The following is a 22,159-nucleotide window of genomic DNA, read 5'->3' as shown; positions in this document are numbered from 1 at the left end:
TCTCCAGGGCTTTGACATCAGAGACCCTTCTGCATGAGATTAGGCATAGTAGAGTAGCCAGCTTAATGGAAAGGCTTTTTCTATTTAGGAGAGTATTAACAGGCCAGTTATTGAAAAGATCAAGGATTAGTTTGACATCCCAGAGACTTTCATATTTAGGTTTAGGAGGTCATCTTAAACAAATGCTTTTCATCACTCTACAAACAGCGACATTTTTACCTACCTTTTTATCGTTGACAAGGACATGACCAGCAGAAATTGCCGATCTAGAGCAATTGATAGTTCTATAGCGGAGACCTTTATCAAATTGTTCAACAAGGAAATTAACTATGTCAACAATAGGTGCTCCCAAGGAATCCAGGTTCCTTTCCAGGCACCAACGTACCCAGATTCTCCATATGTTGTTATATCTGTAGTGAGTGCCTGGGGCCCAAGACTTTACGAGGAGAGTTGCAGCCGCTGCTGAAAGTCCTGAGATTTCATTGGATCTCCTGACACTCTCCAGGCAAGAAGGGTTAACTTCCCGTTATGAATTAGGGGGTGAACTCCTCAGTCTACGTCTGCAAGAAGATTCTCTAGGGTAGGAATTAAGAAGGGGGGGATTGCAAGCTAGTTCTAGAGTGGCGGGTAAACATGCTTGGGATGGCCAAAAGGGAGTTACTAGGACAAGGAATCACTTCTCTGATGAACTCTCTGAATCATGGCAAAGGGAGGGAATGCTTACACCTTGGATCCTTTCGAAGATTGTAGGAAGACATTGACTGCCAGAGCACCAAGGTCGGGCATTCAGCTGAAGTAGTTCTCGAGTTGAAAGGTTAGTCTGCTCGCAAATAAGTCTATCTCTAGAGGGCCCCACATCTTGTTTAGGGTACTGAACACGGATACATTCAGTTTCCAATCGCTGTGATCTAACAGGAATCTTGAGTTCCAGTCTGCAGAGATGTTCGATTTCCCCGGAAGGCATTCCGCTTTCAGAGCGATCTTGTGTTCCAGACAGTACATCCAAAGTTTCTTTGCTAGATTCGAGAGGTCCGCAGATTTGGTGCCTCCCAGATGAATTATATAGGCTAGCGCTGACATGGTGTCCATCTTTAGAGTGAGTGACCTCCCCTGGAGAGAATGTTTGAAGCTCAATAGGGCGTAAAGCCCAGCTGTTCTAAATAATTTATGTGGTGAGATGATTCCTCTTGTGACTAGATACCACCAGTGTTCTGATTGAGAAGGCAAGCTCCCCAGCCATGAAGGCTTGCATCTGATTCTAAAACAAAGATTGCTTTTCTGTTCCACGCGTCTAGGTTCTCGAGCCACCAGGCTAGTTCCGATTTGGCTTCTTGATCCAGACAGATCCGATCTCTGTACCAGAGGCCAGATCTTAGGGCTCTCGCCTTTACCCTTTGGAGGGCCCGATAGTTGAGGGGACCGGGAAAGATGACTTGGCTAGAGGAGGAGAGGAGACCCAGAAGTCTGGCTAGCTGTAGTGATGGCACTTCACACTTTCTTCCCCATAGTCTCCTGCCTAGCCTGTAGAATGTTGACATCATGATGATGTATTAGAATGCTGCAGTGCTCTTGGTTGTCAGTTGAGAGTTAGGGCTGAGCTGGTACCATCCTGCTCCTGGTGGGGTTTATTATATCTTTATTATTTCCTTTACTTTAACTTAATTTATGTACTCTTTTCCTGTACCATCTACTTAAAATAAATATACTTGATCAACTACCTCGATTCCAAGTTCATCCTTCACTACACTAGCTCTCTCAGAGATAAGCCTTGTTGTTTCAGGACGTGTCTTATTTCCTTCCTGATTTTGGTAATTGTTTGGGGAAGGTAGGAAAAGGAGACCTTTCAATGTGTCTACTGTGAAACCTAGGAACTCCAGAGATCTGGAAGGGGTCAGAATTGATTTTTCTTTGTTTATGATGAATCCTAAACTTTTTAGGAGCTCCATCACGGTCTTCAGGTCTTTGGCTAGTTGTGAAGGATCTTGAGACATTATAAGAATGTCGTCTAAGTAAATGATTAAACAAATGCCCCTTATTTTTTTAGATGAGGCAACAGCTCTCATGACCTCGGTGAAGCACCAAGGGGCAGAGGAGAGTCCGAAGGGGAGAGCCTGATATTGGTAAAGACGATTTTTCCAGACAAATTGAAGAAAAGGTTGGTGGGATTCGGCCTAAGGAATGGTGAAGTAAGCATTCATTAGGTCCAATTTGACTAGCTAAGTCTCCCTCTAAAAGTAAATCCCTCAAGAGATGGATGCCCTCCATCTTGAAATGTCTGTAAACCAAATATTTGTTTAGTTCTCTTAAGTTTATGACAGGTCTCCAACCTTTGACTTTCTTTTTTACAAGAAAGAGTGTGCTTATAAATCTTAAGGTTTGTAATGGGATCTCTATTATGGCTCCTTTCTGAAGCATAGAGGAGATCTCCTCCTCTATTATTTTTTGTTGCTCTGGAGAGAGAGGCATGTCTCTCGGGAAAGAGGTTTGTAAAGGTACGAGAGTAGAGTCTATCGTTACCCCATTGACAGTGTTTAAGGCCCAAGGATCTTGAGTGATCAATCTCCAATTGTGAAGGGAGTATTTGGGTCTGCCACCCACTTTTTGGGGAAAGAAGGAGAAGGGAGAGAGGAGAGAGTACTCACTTGCAGGTTTGTTTGAGATGGAGGTTCCATGGGAGCTAAATCCTCTCTTGCGTTGGCCTCTACCTCTCTGGGGGTAGAATTGAGGCACGTTGTACTGCTGATACCCTCTTCCGAAACCACTAGATCTTGGAAATGGCCTTTGATTGAAGCGGCCGGAGGAGAGGCCCCGTCTTCCGGCCCGCCCAAAAAGGTTAGGATTGAATACTCTGCGGATATCTTGTTGTGCCTTGTCCAGTGCGGTGAAAGTGGAGACATATTTCCCCAAGGATTTAATGAGTTCTTCTCCAAAGAGTAAACCTTTTGGGTTTTGCGAGGGTTCTTTATCCGCCATGTCACTTAGTTTTGGATTTATTTTAGTCAAAACGACTCTTCATCTTTCTGCATTAATGCTAGCGTTGGCAATACCCAGTAGTATTAATGCTCTCTGGCTCCATCCCCTGATGAGATTGGTGTTGAGAGGGGTGCTGTTAGAACTGGCACATTGGCGTGAGTCTCCCTTCCACTTTTCTGTTGCTGTGCCTCATGTGTTTTGCTGGTGTTGGCAGCTCAGAGCACTGTGCCACTGCCAACCACTGCCACAGTGCAAGTGCTCCCTATATAAAATGTATATGTTGGTTGGACTCCATGATTGGCCTATTTGGTTTACTGTCAGACCCCAGTAAAGTGCACCAGGAGTGCCCAGGGCGTGTAAATATGAATGCTGCTGGTGGGCTTGCAGCACTGGTTGTGTCACCCACAGAAGTAGCCTTGTAAAATGTGTCTAAGATCTGCCATTGCAGAACCTGCGTGCAGTCTGTAATATCATGCTGACTGGGCAAGTGCACCCACTTGCCAGTCCCTAAACCTTCCCTTTACTTCATGTGAGTCACCCCTATGGTAGGCCCAAGGGCAGGGTGCATTGTAAGCATAAGGTAGGACAAGCCCTGATGTGTGTGGCATGTCCTAATAGTGAATTACAGCCATTTTCGTGTTTCACTATTGCAAGGCTACCTGTTCTCATAGGCCAGAATGGGCTGTTAGAATTGTTACATTCTATGATCCTAACAGACCCAGGGAACATGGTAGAAATTCGAGTTTAGTATGCCTGAACTCAGAATAATAAAATACATCTTTTAGTAAAGTTTATTTTAATATTCTGTGTTTGCAAATACCACTTTTAGAAAGCTGGTATTTGCTTGCCTAACCATTTCAGCCCGCCTCAGCTATGATGTGTATCTGCTGTCTGGTTTCTGTGAGTGACAGGGCTGGGGAATTCCAGGAGACAGGCTGGGGCAGCCCGGTGGTGAATAGAGAGATTACATATAGATGGGTGGGAGGAGTACACCTGCACTCTGAATAGGGCTGTGCTCTGCCACCACAATGCTGGCTCCACCTCCTGTGGAGTGTGACAGCTGCACACTGAAAGGAGAAGCCAGAGTCCGGTAAACAAAGTACTCCAGAACTGGGTTGAACTGGGCAAAGGACCCCTGGCCTGCAAGAACAAAAGAATTGCACTATAAGTATTGGGACCCTGCTCCCAAGAAATTAGATCCTGCTAACAAGACGAACCTCTGCCTGAGGAGAAGGAACCGGGAAAGCTGTAAGGAGGAGTACTGTCCCTGACCTGGGGGATTGGCCTGCAGTGGTTGCCTTGCTGCTGAAGGAGAGGAGAAAGATTGCTGAGAAACTTTATTTCAACTTGTGCTTTTAAGATCTCCAATGGCTTGTGACCGAGCTTGCCCCCTAAACGAAGTCCCAGGACCAGTGGACTTCACCCCCCTTGAGAGCCGCCGCCGAGAACCGCCGTTCTCACCGTGAAACCGAAGCAGAGAGAAGTGTGCGCCTCCTAGATCGGCGCGTACACTAGAAAGCCTGTGCCCAGCTGTCCGGCCCAAACAACGCGACTAAGGCCCCCCTACGAGCCATAGCTCGCACCGAGAAGGAAGGACTTCGTGCCGCACTTTGATTTCCCCTCTCAGCATCGTACTGCTCAAGCGTGCCCCCCTACCCCTGTTGTGGGCAGGCTGCGGCGCGTGGAGTGGTTGGTACGTCGCTCACCATCGGTGTGTACTGCCTGCTTCGCACCGCGCTTTAGGAAAAGGCGCCTCTCTCAAGGTACGGCTCGTACGCCGCAACGAACAGCCAATGATTAAACAAATGCCCCTTATTTTTTTAGATGAGGCAACAGCTCTCATGACCTCGGTGAAGCACCAAGGGGCAGAGGAGAGTCCGAAGGGGAGAGCCTGATATTGGTAAAGACGATTTTTCCAGACAAATTGAAGAAAAGGTTGGTGGGATTCGGCCTAAGGAATGGTGAAGTAAGCATTCATTAGGTCCAATTTGACTAGCTAAGTCTCCCTCTAAAAGTAAATCCCTCAAGAGATGGATGCCCTCCATCTTGAAATGTCTGTAAACCAAATATTTGTTTAGTTCTCTTAAGTTTATGACAGGTCTCCAACCTTTGACTTTCTTTTTTACAAGAAAGAGTGTGCTTATAAATCTTAAGGTTTGTAATGGGATCTCTATTATGGCTCCTTTCTGAAGCATAGAGGAGATCTCCTCCTCTATTATTTTTTGTTGCTCTGGAGAGAGAGGCATGTCTCTCGGGAAAGAGGTTTGTAAAGGTACGAGAGTAGAGTCTATCGTTACCCCATTGACAGTGTTTAAGGCCCAAGGATCTTGAGTGATCAATCTCCAATTGTGAAGGGAGTATTTGGGTCTGCCACCCACTTTTTGGGGAAAGAAGGAGAAGGGAGAGAGGAGAGAGTACTCACTTGCAGGTTTGTTTGAGATGGAGGTTCCATGGGAGCTAAATCCTCTCTTGCGTTGGCCTCTACCTCTCTGGGGGTAGAATTGAGGCACGTTGTACTGCTGATACCCTCTTCCGAAACCACTAGATCTTGGAAATGGCCTTTGATTGAAGCGGCCGGAGGAGAGGCCCCGTCTTCCGGCCCGCCCAAAAAGGTTAGGATTGAATACTCTGCGGATATCTTGTTGTGCCTTGTCCAGTGCGGTGAAAGTGGAGACATATTTCCCCAAGGATTTAATGAGTTCTTCTCCAAAGAGTAAACCTTTTGGGTTTTGCGAGGGTTCTTTATCCGCCATGTCACTTAGTTTTGGATTTATTTTAGTCAAAACGACTCTTCATCTTTCTGCATTAATGCTAGCGTTGGCAATACCCAGTAGTATTAATGCTCTCTGGCTCCATCCCCTGATGAGATTGGTGTTGAGAGGGGTGCTGTTAGAACTGGCACATTGGCGTGAGTCTCCCTTCCACTTTTCTGTTGCTGTGCCTCATGTGTTTTGCTGGTGTTGGCAGCTCAGAGCACTGTGCCACTGCCAACCACTGCCACAGTGCAAGTGCTCCCTATATAAAATGTATATGTTGGTTGGACTCCATGATTGGCCTATTTGGTTTACTGTCAGACCCCAGTAAAGTGCACCAGGAGTGCCCAGGGCGTGTAAATATGAATGCTGCTGGTGGGCTTGCAGCACTGGTTGTGTCACCCACAGAAGTAGCCTTGTAAAATGTGTCTAAGATCTGCCATTGCAGAACCTGCGTGCAGTCTGTAATATCATGCTGACTGGGCAAGTGCACCCACTTGCCAGTCCCTAAACCTTCCCTTTACTTCATGTGAGTCACCCCTATGGTAGGCCCAAGGGCAGGGTGCATTGTAAGCATAAGGTAGGACAAGCCCTGATGTGTGTGGCATGTCCTAATAGTGAATTACAGCCATTTTCGTGTTTCACTATTGCAAGGCTACCTGTTCTCATAGGCCAGAATGGGCTGTTAGAATTGTTACATTCTATGATCCTAACAGACCCAGGGAACATGGTAGAAATTCGAGTTTAGTATGCCTGAACTCAGAATAATAAAATACATCTTTTAGTAAAGTTTATTTTAATATTCTGTGTTTGCAAATACCACTTTTAGAAAGCTGGTATTTGCTTGCCTAACCATTTCAGCCCGCCTCAGCTATGATGTGTATCTGCTGTCTGGTTTCTGTGAGTGACAGGGCTGGGGAATTCCAGGAGACAGGCTGGGGCAGCCCGGTGGTGAATAGAGAGATTACATATAGATGGGTGGGAGGAGTACACCTGCACTCTGAATAGGGCTGTGCTCTGCCACCACAATGCTGGCTCCACCTCCTGTGGAGTGTGACAGCTGCACACTGAAAGGAGAAGCCAGAGTCCGGTAAACAAAGTACTCCAGAACTGGGTTGAACTGGGCAAAGGACCCCTGGCCTGCAAGAACAAAAGAATTGCACTATAAGTATTGGGACCCTGCTCCCAAGAAATTAGATCCTGCTAACAAGACGAACCTCTGCCTGAGGAGAAGGAACCGGGAAAGCTGTAAGGAGGAGTACTGTCCCTGACCTGGGGGATTGGCCTGCAGTGGTTGCCTTGCTGCTGAAGGAGAGGAGAAAGATTGCTGAGAAACTTTATTTCAACTTGTGCTTTTAAGATCTCCAATGGCTTGTGACCGAGCTTGCCCCCTAAACGAAGTCCCAGGACCAGTGGACTTCACCCCCCTTGAGAGCCGCCGCCGAGAACCGCCGTTCTCACCGTGAAACCGAAGCAGAGAGAAGTGTGCGCCTCCTAGATCGGCGCGTACACTAGAAAGCCTGTGCCCAGCTGTCCGGCCCAAACAACGCGACTAAGGCCCCCCTACGAGCCATAGCTCGCACCGAGAAGGAAGGACTTCGTGCCGCACTTTGATTTCCCCTCTCAGCATCGTACTGCTCAAGCGTGCCCCCCTACCCCTGTTGTGGGCAGGCTGCGGCGCGTGGAGTGGTTGGTACGTCGCTCACCATCGGTGTGTACTGCCTGCTTCGCACCGCGCTTTAGGAAAAGGCGCCTCTCTCAAGGTACGGCTCGTACGCCGCAACGAACAGCCAATGATTAAACAAATGCCCCTTATTTTTTTAGATGAGGCAACAGCTCTCATGACCTCGGTGAAGCACCAAGGGGCAGAGGAGAGTCCGAAGGGGAGAGCCTGATATTGGTAAAGACGATTTTTCCAGACAAATTGAAGAAAAGGTTGGTGGGATTCGGCCTAAGGAATGGTGAAGTAAGCATTCATTAGGTCCAATTTGACTAGCTAAGTCTCCCTCTAAAAGTAAATCCCTCAAGAGATGGATGCCCTCCATCTTGAAATGTCTGTAAACCAAATATTTGTTTAGTTCTCTTAAGTTTATGACAGGTCTCCAACCTTTGACTTTCTTTTTTACAAGAAAGAGTGTGCTTATAAATCTTAAGGTTTGTAATGGGATCTCTATTATGGCTCCTTTCTGAAGCATAGAGGAGATCTCCTCCTCTATTATTTTTTGTTGCTCTGGAGAGAGAGGCATGTCTCTCGGGAAAGAGGTTTGTAAAGGTACGAGAGTAGAGTCTATCGTTACCCCATTGACAGTGTTTAAGGCCCAAGGATCTTGAGTGATCAATCTCCAATTGTGAAGGGAGTATTTGGGTCTGCCACCCACTTTTTGGGGAAAGAAGGAGAAGGGAGAGAGGAGAGAGTACTCACTTGCAGGTTTGTTTGAGATGGAGGTTCCATGGGAGCTAAATCCTCTCTTGCGTTGGCCTCTACCTCTCTGGGGGTAGAATTGAGGCACGTTGTACTGCTGATACCCTCTTCCGAAACCACTAGATCTTGGAAATGGCCTTTGATTGAAGCGGCCGGAGGAGAGGCCCCGTCTTCCGGCCCGCCCAAAAAGGTTAGGATTGAATACTCTGCGGATATCTTGTTGTGCCTTGTCCAGTGCGGTGAAAGTGGAGACATATTTCCCCAAGGATTTAATGAGTTCTTCTCCAAAGAGTAAACCTTTTGGGTTTTGCGAGGGTTCTTTATCCGCCATGTCACTTAGTTTTGGATTTATTTTAGTCAAAACGACTCTTCATCTTTCTGCATTAATGCTAGCGTTGGCAATACCCAGTAGTATTAATGCTCTCTGGCTCCATCCCCTGATGAGATTGGTGTTGAGAGGGGTGCTGTTAGAACTGGCACATTGGCGTGAGTCTCCCTTCCACTTTTCTGTTGCTGTGCCTCATGTGTTTTGCTGGTGTTGGCAGCTCAGAGCACTGTGCCACTGCCAACCACTGCCACAGTGCAAGTGCTCCCTATATAAAATGTATATGTTGGTTGGACTCCATGATTGGCCTATTTGGTTTACTGTCAGACCCCAGTAAAGTGCACCAGGAGTGCCCAGGGCGTGTAAATATGAATGCTGCTGGTGGGCTTGCAGCACTGGTTGTGTCACCCACAGAAGTAGCCTTGTAAAATGTGTCTAAGATCTGCCATTGCAGAACCTGCGTGCAGTCTGTAATATCATGCTGACTGGGCAAGTGCACCCACTTGCCAGTCCCTAAACCTTCCCTTTACTTCATGTGAGTCACCCCTATGGTAGGCCCAAGGGCAGGGTGCATTGTAAGCATAAGGTAGGACAAGCCCTGATGTGTGTGGCATGTCCTAATAGTGAATTACAGCCATTTTCGTGTTTCACTATTGCAAGGCTACCTGTTCTCATAGGCCAGAATGGGCTGTTAGAATTGTTACATTCTATGATCCTAACAGACCCAGGGAACATGGTAGAAATTCGAGTTTAGTATGCCTGAACTCAGAATAATAAAATACATCTTTTAGTAAAGTTTATTTTAATATTCTGTGTTTGCAAATACCACTTTTAGAAAGCTGGTATTTGCTTGCCTAACCATTTCAGCCCGCCTCAGCTATGATGTGTATCTGCTGTCTGGTTTCTGTGAGTGACAGGGCTGGGGAATTCCAGGAGACAGGCTGGGGCAGCCCGGTGGTGAATAGAGAGATTACATATAGATGGGTGGGAGGAGTACACCTGCACTCTGAATAGGGCTGTGCTCTGCCACCACAATGCTGGCTCCACCTCCTGTGGAGTGTGACAGCTGCACACTGAAAGGAGAAGCCAGAGTCCGGTAAACAAAGTACTCCAGAACTGGGTTGAACTGGGCAAAGGACCCCTGGCCTGCAAGAACAAAAGAATTGCACTATAAGTATTGGGACCCTGCTCCCAAGAAATTAGATCCTGCTAACAAGACGAACCTCTGCCTGAGGAGAAGGAACCGGGAAAGCTGTAAGGAGGAGTACTGTCCCTGACCTGGGGGATTGGCCTGCAGTGGTTGCCTTGCTGCTGAAGGAGAGGAGAAAGATTGCTGAGAAACTTTATTTCAACTTGTGCTTTTAAGATCTCCAATGGCTTGTGACCGAGCTTGCCCCCTAAACGAAGTCCCAGGACCAGTGGACTTCACCCCCCTTGAGAGCCGCCGCCGAGAACCGCCGTTCTCACCGTGAAACCGAAGCAGAGAGAAGTGTGCGCCTCCTAGATCGGCGCGTACACTAGAAAGCCTGTGCCCAGCTGTCCGGCCCAAACAACGCGACTAAGGCCCCCCTACGAGCCATAGCTCGCACCGAGAAGGAAGGACTTCGTGCCGCACTTTGATTTCCCCTCTCAGCATCGTACTGCTCAAGCGTGCCCCCCTACCCCTGTTGTGGGCAGGCTGCGGCGCGTGGAGTGGTTGGTACGTCGCTCACCATCGGTGTGTACTGCCTGCTTCGCACCGCGCTTTAGGAAAAGGCGCCTCTCTCAAGGTACGGCTCGTACGCCGCAACGAACAGCCAATGATTAAACAAATGCCCCTTATTTTTTTAGATGAGGCAACAGCTCTCATGACCTCGGTGAAGCACCAAGGGGCAGAGGAGAGTCCGAAGGGGAGAGCCTGATATTGGTAAAGACGATTTTTCCAGACAAATTGAAGAAAAGGTTGGTGGGATTCGGCCTAAGGAATGGTGAAGTAAGCATTCATTAGGTCCAATTTGACTAGCTAAGTCTCCCTCTAAAAGTAAATCCCTCAAGAGATGGATGCCCTCCATCTTGAAATGTCTGTAAACCAAATATTTGTTTAGTTCTCTTAAGTTTATGACAGGTCTCCAACCTTTGACTTTCTTTTTTACAAGAAAGAGTGTGCTTATAAATCTTAAGGTTTGTAATGGGATCTCTATTATGGCTCCTTTCTGAAGCATAGAGGAGATCTCCTCCTCTATTATTTTTTGTTGCTCTGGAGAGAGAGGCATGTCTCTCGGGAAAGAGGTTTGTAAAGGTACGAGAGTAGAGTCTATCGTTACCCCATTGACAGTGTTTAAGGCCCAAGGATCTTGAGTGATCAATCTCCAATTGTGAAGGGAGTATTTGGGTCTGCCACCCACTTTTTGGGGAAAGAAGGAGAAGGGAGAGAGGAGAGAGTACTCACTTGCAGGTTTGTTTGAGATGGAGGTTCCATGGGAGCTAAATCCTCTCTTGCGTTGGCCTCTACCTCTCTGGGGGTAGAATTGAGGCACGTTGTACTGCTGATACCCTCTTCCGAAACCACTAGATCTTGGAAATGGCCTTTGATTGAAGCGGCCGGAGGAGAGGCCCCGTCTTCCGGCCCGCCCAAAAAGGTTAGGATTGAATACTCTGCGGATATCTTGTTGTGCCTTGTCCAGTGCGGTGAAAGTGGAGACATATTTCCCCAAGGATTTAATGAGTTCTTCTCCAAAGAGTAAACCTTTTGGGTTTTGCGAGGGTTCTTTATCCGCCATGTCACTTAGTTTTGGATTTATTTTAGTCAAAACGACTCTTCATCTTTCTGCATTAATGCTAGCGTTGGCAATACCCAGTAGTATTAATGCTCTCTGGCTCCATCCCCTGATGAGATTGGTGTTGAGAGGGGTGCTGTTAGAACTGGCACATTGGCGTGAGTCTCCCTTCCACTTTTCTGTTGCTGTGCCTCATGTGTTTTGCTGGTGTTGGCAGCTCAGAGCACTGTGCCACTGCCAACCACTGCCACAGTGCAAGTGCTCCCTATATAAAATGTATATGTTGGTTGGACTCCATGATTGGCCTATTTGGCTTACTGTCAGACCCCAGTAAAGTGCACCAGGAGTGCCCAGGGCGTGTAAATATGAATGCTGCTGGTGGGCTTGCAGCACTGGTTGTGTCACCCACAGAAGTAGCCTTGTAAAATGTGTCTAAGATCTGCCATTGCAGAACCTGCGTGCAGTCTGTAATATCATGCTGACTGGGCAAGTGCACCCACTTGCCAGTCCCTAAACCTTCCCTTTACTTCATGTGAGTCACCCCTATGGTAGGCCCAAGGGCAGGGTGCATTGTAAGCATAAGGTAGGACAAGCCCTGATGTGTGTGGCATGTCCTAATAGTGAATTACAGCCATTTTCGTGTTTCACTATTGCAAGGCTACCTGTTCTCATAGGCCAGAATGGGCTGTTAGAATTGTTACATTCTATGATCCTAACAGACCCAGGGAACATGGTAGAAATTCGAGTTTAGTATGCCTGAACTCAGAATAATAAAATACATCTTTTAGTAAAGTTTATTTTAATATTCTGTGTTTGCAAATACCACTTTTAGAAAGCTGGTATTTGCTTGCCTAACCATTTCAGCCCGCCTCAGCTATGATGTGTATCTGCTGTCTGGTTTCTGTGAGTGACAGGGCTGGGGAATTCCAGGAGACAGGCTGGGGCAGCCCGGTGGTGAATAGAGAGATTACATATAGATGGGTGGGAGGAGTACACCTGCACTCTGAATAGGGCTGTGCTCTGCCACCACAATGCTGGCTCCACCTCCTGTGGAGTGTGACAGCTGCACACTGAAAGGAGAAGCCAGAGTCCGGTAAACAAAGTACTCCAGAACTGGGTTGAACTGGGCAAAGGACCCCTGGCCTGCAAGAACAAAAGAATTGCACTATAAGTATTGGGACCCTGCTCCCAAGAAATTAGATCCTGCTAACAAGACGAACCTCTGCCTGAGGAGAAGGAACCGGGAAAGCTGTAAGGAGGAGTACTGTCCCTGACCTGGGGGATTGGCCTGCAGTGGTTGCCTTGCTGCTGAAGGAGAGGAGAAAGATTGCTGAGAAACTTTATTTCAACTTGTGCTTTTAAGATCTCCAATGGCTTGTGACCGAGCTTGCCCCCTAAACGAAGTCCCAGGACCAGTGGACTTCACCCCCCTTGAGAGCCGCCGCCGAGAACCGCCGTTCTCACCGTGAAACCGAAGCAGAGAGAAGTGTGCGCCTCCTAGATCGGCGCGTACACTAGAAAGCCTGTGCCCAGCTGTCCGGCCCAAACAACGCGACTAAGGCCCCCCTACGAGCCATAGCTCGCACCGAGAAGGAAGGACTTCGTGCCGCACTTTGATTTCCCCTCTCAGCATCGTACTGCTCAAGCGTGCCCCCCTACCCCTGTTGTGGGCAGGCTGCGGCGCGTGGAGTGGTTGGTACGTCGCTCACCATCGGTGTGTACTGCCTGCTTCGCACCGCGCTTTAGGAAAAGGCGCCTCTCTCAAGGTACGGCTCGTACGCCGCAACGAACAGCCAATGATTAAACAAATGCCCCTTATTTTTTTAGATGAGGCAACAGCTCTCATGACCTCGGTGAAGCACCAAGGGGCAGAGGAGAGTCCGAAGGGGAGAGCCTGATATTGGTAAAGACGATTTTTCCAGACAAATTGAAGAAAAGGTTGGTGGGATTCGGCCTAAGGAATGGTGAAGTAAGCATTCATTAGGTCCAATTTGACTAGCTAAGTCTCCCTCTAAAAGTAAATCCCTCAAGAGATGGATGCCCTCCATCTTGAAATGTCTGTAAACCAAATATTTGTTTAGTTCTCTTAAGTTTATGACAGGTCTCCAACCTTTGACTTTCTTTTTTACAAGAAAGAGTGTGCTTATAAATCTTAAGGTTTGTAATGGGATCTCTATTATGGCTCCTTTCTGAAGCATAGAGGAGATCTCCTCCTCTATTATTTTTTGTTGCTCTGGAGAGAGAGGCATGTCTCTCGGGAAAGAGGTTTGTAAAGGTACGAGAGTAGAGTCTATCGTTACCCCATTGACAGTGTTTAAGGCCCAAGGATCTTGAGTGATCAATCTCCAATTGTGAAGGGAGTATTTGGGTCTGCCACCCACTTTTTGGGGAAAGAAGGAGAAGGGAGAGAGGAGAGAGTACTCACTTGCAGGTTTGTTTGAGATGGAGGTTCCATGGGAGCTAAATCCTCTCTTGCGTTGGCCTCTACCTCTCTGGGGGTAGAATTGAGGCACGTTGTACTGCTGATACCCTCTTCCGAAACCACTAGATCTTGGAAATGGCCTTTGATTGAAGCGGCCGGAGGAGAGGCCCCGTCTTCCGGCCCGCCCAAAAAGGTTAGGATTGAATACTCTGCGGATATCTTGTTGTGCCTTGTCCAGTGCGGTGAAAGTGGAGACATATTTCCCCAAGGATTTAATGAGTTCTTCTCCAAAGAGTAAACCTTTTGGGTTTTGCGAGGGTTCTTTATCCGCCATGTCACTTAGTTTTGGATTTATTTTAGTCAAAACGACTCTTCATCTTTCTGCATTAATGCTAGCGTTGGCAATACCCAGTAGTATTAATGCTCTCTGGCTCCATCCCCTGATGAGATTGGTGTTGAGAGGGGTGCTGTTAGAACTGGCACATTGGCGTGAGTCTCCCTTCCACTTTTCTGTTGCTGTGCCTCATGTGTTTTGCTGGTGTTGGCAGCTCAGAGCACTGTGCCACTGCCAACCACTGCCACAGTGCAAGTGCTCCCTATATAAAATGTATATGTTGGTTGGACTCCATGATTGGCCTATTTGGCTTACTGTCAGACCCCAGTAAAGTGCACCAGGAGTGCCCAGGGCGTGTAAATATGAATGCTGCTGGTGGGCTTGCAGCACTGGTTGTGTCACCCACAGAAGTAGCCTTGTAAAATGTGTCTAAGATCTGCCATTGCAGAACCTGCGTGCAGTCTGTAATATCATGCTGACTGGGCAAGTGCACCCACTTGCCAGTCCCTAAACCTTCCCTTTACTTCATGTGAGTCACCCCTATGGTAGGCCCAAGGGCAGGGTGCATTGTAAGCATAAGGTAGGACAAGCCCTGATGTGTGTGGCATGTCCTAATAGTGAATTACAGCCATTTTCGTGTTTCACTATTGCAAGGCTACCTGTTCTCATAGGCCAGAATGGGCTGTTAGAATTGTTACATTCTATGATCCTAACAGACCCAGGGAACATGGTAGAAATTCGAGTTTAGTATGCCTGAACTCAGAATAATAAAATACATCTTTTAGTAAAGTTTATTTTAATATTCTGTGTTTGCAAATACCACTTTTAGAAAGCTGGTATTTGCTTGCCTAACCATTTCAGCCCGCCTCAGCTATGATGTGTATCTGCTGTCTGGTTTCTGTGAGTGACAGGGCTGGGGAATTCCAGGAGACAGGCTGGGGCAGCCCGGTGGTGAATAGAGAGATTACATATAGATGGGTGGGAGGAGTACACCTGCACTCTGAATAGGGCTGTGCTCTGCCACCACAATGCTGGCTCCACCTCCTGTGGAGTGTGACAGCTGCACACTGAAAGGAGAAGCCAGAGTCCGGTAAACAAAGTACTCCAGAACTGGGTTGAACTGGGCAAAGGACCCCTGGCCTGCAAGAACAAAAGAATTGCACTATAAGTATTGGGACCCTGCTCCCAAGAAATTAGATCCTGCTAACAAGACGAACCTCTGCCTGAGGAGAAGGAACCGGGAAAGCTGTAAGGAGGAGTACTGTCCCTGACCTGGGGGATTGGCCTGCAGTGGTTGCCTTGCTGCTGAAGGAGAGGAGAAAGATTGCTGAGAAACTTTATTTCAACTTGTGCTTTTAAGATCTCCAATGGCTTGTGACCGAGCTTGCCCCCTAAACGAAGTCCCAGGACCAGTGGACTTCACCCCCCTCGAGAGCCGCCGCCGAGAACCGCCGTTCTCACCGTGAAACCGAAGCAGAGAGAAGTGTGCGCCTCCTAGATCGGCGCGTACACTAGAAAGCCTGTGCCCAGCTGTCCGGCCCAAACAACGCGACTAAGGCCCCCCTACGAGCCATAGCTCGCACCGAGAAGGAAGGACTTCGTGCCGCACTTTGATTTCCCCTCTCAGCATCGTACTGCTCAAGCGTGCCCCCCTACCCCTGTTGTGGGCAGGCTGCGGCGCGTGGAGTGGTTGGTACGTCGCTCACCATCGGTGTGTACTGCCTGCTTCGCACCGCGCTTTAGGAAAAGGCGCCTCTCTCAAGGTACAGCTCGTACGCCGCAACGAACAGCCAGAGCACCGTACCTACGCACCGTCCCCTCGAACATCGTGACTAAGGCCCCCTACGAGCCATAGCACGCACCGTAACAGGACGACATCGCAACGTACAACGCGCTGGGATTCACCGCATCGTCCGTGACGAACTTTCAATGATAAGGTTCTGTGTACGTAAGCACCGCAAGGTGTACGCTTCGCACCGGAGCGTCTGCAGCGTTTGTGAGCCCCGTTCGTAAGCCCCGCAGGCTGTACACTTCGCACCGGAGCATCTGCAGCGCTTGTGAGACCCGTTCCTAAGCATCTCTCATCCCCGTACGAACTGTACGACGAGGAACGAACCGCACAGAACTTTAACATTACGCTTGCATCAAAGAACTGCTTATTACCAATAGTATTGTGGGCCTTTTTATCATTATTGGGTCTTGTGCTAAGTCTTATTATATAAAAACAATTATTTTTGATAAACCCAGTGTGGAGTCCATTTCTGGGGATATCATTGATTTACTGTATGTGGTCACAAATGCTTAACCATTACGCCCTGAGATAAGCCTTGTCTGCTCGCGCCAAGCTACCTAGAGGGTGAGCAGGGGTTGTGTTGGGAGTGTAACCCCTTACCCTGACTAGAGGAGAGGATTCCTGCTTGACACAAGTCTCTCCCTGTGCCAACCAGAGACCCCGATTCTAACATTGGTGGTCAGCGGTGAGGATTCTTAATTTGCAATTGTGATTCATGTACAGTGATTAGGTGAACGCCACTTAGTGAGTTCAGACCCATAACGTAGCCACATACTTTTTCGATTTTTGGTTGCCAAGGAAAAATCCATTTTTGAAGAATCATGCCTGGTTCAGTCATTATTTAGAAAGCGCCATCTGTAGACTCCGAAAGCGAAGAAGTAGAATGGGAAGAAGAGAGACTAGAGAGCGACACCAAGGCTTAGCTGAAGGGCTTCTGCAAAAAGTTCAAAGTTCCCCATGCTGGATGCAAGGTCAAGGCAGATCTACTCAAGGCGCTGAGGGCCTGGATTGAGTCAAGGTCAACCGAGGATGCGGTAATAATTGAACCAGCAGAAAGCGTCCATAGCTTTGGCAGCGGCCTGTCGCCAGAAGAGTTGGCAGATAGGAAAGAAACCAGGATGCATGAAATGGAGATGGCAAAACTTAAATTGAATGGGCAACTGGAGCTGGAAAGCAAAAAGCTGGCTCTGGAAGAAAGAAAAATCCAAATGGAGCATGAAATGAGGTTGAGGGAATTAGATCTAAAGGCTAAGAGTTTAGAGTCTACTCCCTCTGGTGGCAGCACACCGTCCGTGCAGGTAGAATCAAGGGTGTACATACCAAAGGATGTGGTGAAAGAATTTTTTAAGAATGATGACATAGGGCAGTGGTTCAAAGCCTATGAAGTAGCCATGTCTTCCCACCGGGTCCCTGAGAAGGATTGGGGAGCGGGGTTGTGGGGACGGTTCCTTAGTGAGGGGCGGGACACACTGCTAGACTTACCTTCAGATGTTTATAATTCTTATCCCCATATGAAGGAAGCTTTGATGACTAGGTATGGGTTAACCCCTGAGTTGTATAGGCAAATGTTCAGGGGTTGCACAAAGATTCCAAACAGTACGTATGTTGAGTATGTAACTTTTATTTGCAGGGCACTGGATGGTTGGGTGAAGGGTAGCAAGGTTGATGATTTTCAAGGGCTTCTTGATTTAATGGCATGGGAGCACTTGTCCAGTAATTGTTTTCCTGAGCTACGCCAGCACCTGATTGATAGTAGGCTGACTAACCCTAGAAAGCTTGCTGAGTAGGCGGACCGCTGGGTCAGTACCAGGGTCCACAAGGGTCCAGTGGGAGACTCCGCCAAAGGTGGGCAGGGTCCCCAGCAGAAGAGTGGGGGGGACAGGGGTAACCAGAGGGAGTTCCCAAGAAGGCCCCAAAGTAATCCCCAAGGGAACCAAGGGAAAGGTTCTCAGCCTCCCCACCCCAGAAACCGACCGGGGCCCCGACAGGTCCACCTGTTCAAAAGGGGCCCATAAAATGTTACAAGTGTGGTAACATGGGGCATTTTGCCTCTGATTTGAAGTGTCCTTTGTATGGTAAACCAGCACCCACTGGTGCTCCACCCCGGCAGATGGCTAGTGTAGCCTTGGGGGAGGAGATGGCAGTCCAAGGTGGGTGGGATTCCGCAGAGATGTCCCTTATCTCATTAGGAGACTGTGAGATGGTCCCCCAAACCCAGCTGCCTGATAACTCTAAGAAATACAGGCAGTGGGTGACCATCAATGGCCGTAGGGTTGAAGCTCTGAGAGATACAGGAGCCAGTGTGACAGCTGTCAAGTGTCACCTGGTGTCTTAAGAGCAGGTTGTCCCAGGAGCATTCTATCCAGTTGTTGCCGCTGACAACACAGAGAGTCACTGCAAGGTGGCTCAGGTTCCCTTTGAGTGGGGGGGGGGGGTCTCTGGTACTCTTCAGGTAGCTGTGAGGCCCGCCATGCCTGTAGACTGTCTGTTAGGAAACGATTTGGAGAGCTCACCTTGGGCTAAGGTGGAGCGGAGTGCTCACCTGGAGATGTTGGGTATGCCGGATTGGGCGTGTGTCACCACATGGTCCATGGCAGCAAGTCGAGGTGCTCAAGAGGTCCTGGAGCCTGAGAGGGAGGCCCAGGGACCGGCCTTAGAGAGAAGATGTAGGGGGCGCGGGAAACCAGCCCCTGAAGTTCCCACGGCCCAGGAGGAAGCAGACCTTGAGGGGGATGCCCTGGAGCCTACCGGGGAAGAGATAGCTGAACTGGGGGACCTGCCTGAGCTGACCCATTGGCAGCAAGAAGGAGGGCCCTCCAGGGAGGACTTTTGTAAGGTGCAGAAAAAATGCCCTTCTCTTGTGGGTATGCAGCAGCAGGCTGCAGACCAGGCCACAGGTGATCAGTCTGGGTCACATTTCATTTACTGGGAGAACGACCTCCTATATACAGAGCCTAAGGTTGCTGAGCCTGGGTCAGCCCGTGTGCTGGTGGTAGCCCAGGACTTCAGAGCCTTCCTACTGGGGCTGGCTCACGATGTGCCATTGGCAGGACATTTGGGGCAGGACAAGACCTTTGAAAGGCTTGTCACCCACTTTTATTGGCCTAAAATGCGCAGGAGTTCAGACACTCACAGCAGGACCTGTCAGACTTGCCAGGCAAGTGGAAAGAGTGGGAGGAAGCAGAAGGCTCCTCTCCAGCCATTCCTTGTGGTCAGTACCCCATTCCAGCGAGTGGGGATTAACATTGTGGGGCCCCTGGACCCCAGGACAGCCATGGGCAACAGGTTTATCCTGGTCCTGGTGGACCATGCCACCGGGTACCCGGAAGCCATCCCTCTGAGGACAGTGACGGCCCCCGTGGTGGGACGTGCACTGATGGGAATTTTCTCCAGAGTGGGATTCCCTCCTGAGGTGGTGTCTGACCGGGGTACCAATTTCATATCCAAGTATATGAAATCCCTTTGGCAAGAGTGTGGTGTAACCTACAAGTTTACCACACCTTACCACCCCCAAGGAAATGGGTTGGTTGAGAGATTCAACCGTACCCTCAAAGGCATGATAATGGGTCTGGAAGAACCCATGAGGAGTAAGTGGGACGTCCTCTTACCATGCCTTCTCTTTGCTTATCGTGAGGTGCCACAGAAGTCTCTAGGATTCAGCCCCTTTGAGCTCCTGTATGGCCACCCAGTGAGAGGACCTCTAAGTCTGGTCAAGGAAGGCTGGGAGCAATCTCCCAGGAAACCTCCCCAGAATGTATATAGCTACATGCTGGCCTTCAGGAATCAGACTGGGCGTTTCAGGCAACTTGCTGAGGCAAATCTGGAAGCCAGCCAGGAGGAGATGAAGCGGTGGTACGACCAGATGCCACTCTGGTAGAGCTTCAGCCTGGACAGAAGGTGTGGGTCTTGGCCCCGTGGAGCCTTGTACGCTCCAGGATAAGTGGACCGGTCCCTTTGAGGTTGTGGCGCGCAAGAGTCCTGTTACCTATTTGGTGGACTTGCGGTCTCCCAGGAACCCCTTGAGGGTCCTACATGTCAACCGCCTGAAGCCTCACTTGGAGAGGTCCCAAGTGGGCATGCTCTTGGCAACAGATGCTGGGATGGAAGAGGAGACCGAGCCTCTTCCTGACCTCCTGTCAGCACAGGAGCAAGATGGGTCAGTGGATGGTGTCATCCTCTCTTCCACCCTGACCCCTGAGCAACAGAATTATTGTCTCCAGCTGCTGGGACAATTTTCTGATCTGTTTTCCCTGGTTCCCGGTGTCAGTGATTGGTGCAGCCATGATGTGGACACTGGGGATAGTACACCTGTGAGGCACAAGGCCTACAGGGTGACTGACAGGGTGAGAGCGTGCATCAAGGAGGAGGTCTCCAAGATGTTTGCACTCGGGTAATTGAGTCCTCCGGCAGTGCTTGGGCCAGCCCAGTGGTCTTGGTCCCAAAGGCTGCAGCACCGGGAGTCACACCCCACTCCGGTTCTGTGTGGACTACAGAGGACTCAATTCAGTCACCAGGACTGACGCACACCCCATCCCCAGAGCTGATGAGCTCATAGATCGGCTAGGGGCTGCCAAGTACCTAAGCATGTTTGATTTAACATCTGGGTACTGGCAGATCGCCTTGAGCGATGGGGCCAAAGAGAGGTCAGCATTTTCCACCCCAGATGGGCACTACCAGTTCCGGGTTATGCCCTTTGGGATGAAGAATTCCCCTGCCACCTTCCAGAGGTTGGTCAACCAGGTGTTGGCTGGACTAGATTCGTTCAGTGCTGCCTACCTGGATGACATCGCAGTGTTCAGCTTCACTTGAGAAGAACACCTGCGCAACCTCTGGGAAGTGTTGATGGCGCAGCGGAGGGCAGGCCTCACGATCAAGGCAAGTAAGTGTCAGATCGGGCAGGGTTCCGTGGTGTACTTGGGGCACCAGGTTGGGAGCGGCCAGGTGGCGCCCCTTCAACCCAAGATAGAAACCATCCTGAATTGGGAGTCGCCCAAAACCCAGAAAGAGGTGAGAGCCTTCCTAGGTCTCACCGGGTACTACAGGAGGTTTGTCAAGGGGTATGGCAACATTGTTGCCCCCTTGACAGCGCTGACTTCCAGGAAGCAGCCCAGGAAAGTGATTTGGACTGACACCTGTCAGAAAGCTTTTGAGGCCCTGAAAGCTGCTATGTGCACGGCGCCCGTGCTCTTGGCTCCCAACTTCTCCACAGAGTTTATCGTTCAGACAGACGCTTCAGAGCATGGTGTGGGGGCTGTTCTTTCACAGATTAATGAAAAGGGCCTAGATCAACCTGTAGCCTTCCTTAGCAGGAGGTTACTTCCACGGGAACAGAGATGGAGTGCTATTGAGCGCGAGGCATTTGCTGTGGTCTGGGCACTGAAGAAGTTAAGACCATACCTGTTTGCGTCTCCCTTCCGGGTTCAGACAGACCACAGGCCCCTCAGATGGTTGATGCATATGAGGGGTGAGAATCCTAAGCTGTTGAGGTGGTCCATTTCCCTACAGTGTATGGATTTCACGGTGGAACATCGCCCTGGTACAGATCATGCCAATGCTGACGGTCTGTGCAGATTTTTCCGCCTTAGTGATGAGGAACTCTCTGGGGTAGGGTAGTTCTCCCCACATTTCAGCTGGAGGGGACACATGTTAGACCGGGCACATTGGTGTGAGTCTCCCTTCCACTTTTCTGTTGCTGTGCCTCATGTGTTTTGCTGGTGTTGGCAGCTCAGAGCACTGTGCCACTGCCAACCAGTGCCACAGTGCAAGTGCTCCCTACATAAAATGTATATGTTGGTTGGATTCCATGATTGGCTTATTTGGTTTACTGTCAGACCCCAGTAAAGTGCACCAGGAGTGCCCAGGGCTTGTAAATACGAATGCTGCTGGTGGGCTTGCAGCACTGGTTGTGCCACTCACAGAAGCAGCCTTGTAAAATGTGTCTAAGGTCTGCCATTGCAGAACCTGCGTGCAGTCTGGTACTGTCATTCTGACTGGGCAAGTGCACCCACTTGCCAGTCCCTACACCTTCCCTTTACTTCATGTGAGTCACCCCTATGGTAGTCCCAAGGGCAGGGTGCATTGTAAGCATAAGGTAGGACAAGCCCTGATGTGTGTGGCATGTCCTAATAGTGAATTACAGCCATTTTCGTTTTTCACTATTGCAAGGCTACCTGTTCTCATAGGCCAGAATGGGCTGTTAGAATTGTTACATTCTATGATCCTAACAGACCCAGGGAACATGGTAGAAATTTGAGTTTAGTATGCCTGAACTCAGAATAATAAAATACATCTTTTAGTAAAGTTTATTTTAATATTCTGTGTTTGCAAATACCATTTTTAGAAAGCTGGTATTTGCTTGCCTAACCATTTCAGCCCGCCTCTG

The 22,159-nt window shown here is 49.1% G+C and overlaps 1 protein-coding gene across 2 annotated transcripts in view; it reads right to left on the bottom strand.

The window, feature by feature from the left end:
* The window catches only part of LOC146809300 (cytochrome c oxidase subunit 6B1-like), a 165,012-nt gene that overhangs the window by 117,268 nt on the left and 25,585 nt on the right, over positions 1-22,159 (bottom strand). The window lies entirely within an intron of this gene.

This window comes from Triturus cristatus, chromosome 7 (assembly GCF_964204655.1).
Source record: "Triturus cristatus chromosome 7, aTriCri1.1, whole genome shotgun sequence".
In the NCBI taxonomy this organism is placed as follows: Eukaryota; Metazoa; Chordata; class Amphibia; order Caudata; family Salamandridae; genus Triturus; species Triturus cristatus.
The sequence above is the reverse complement of the archived record's forward strand: the minus strand, read 5'-3'. Positions and strand labels throughout refer to the sequence as shown.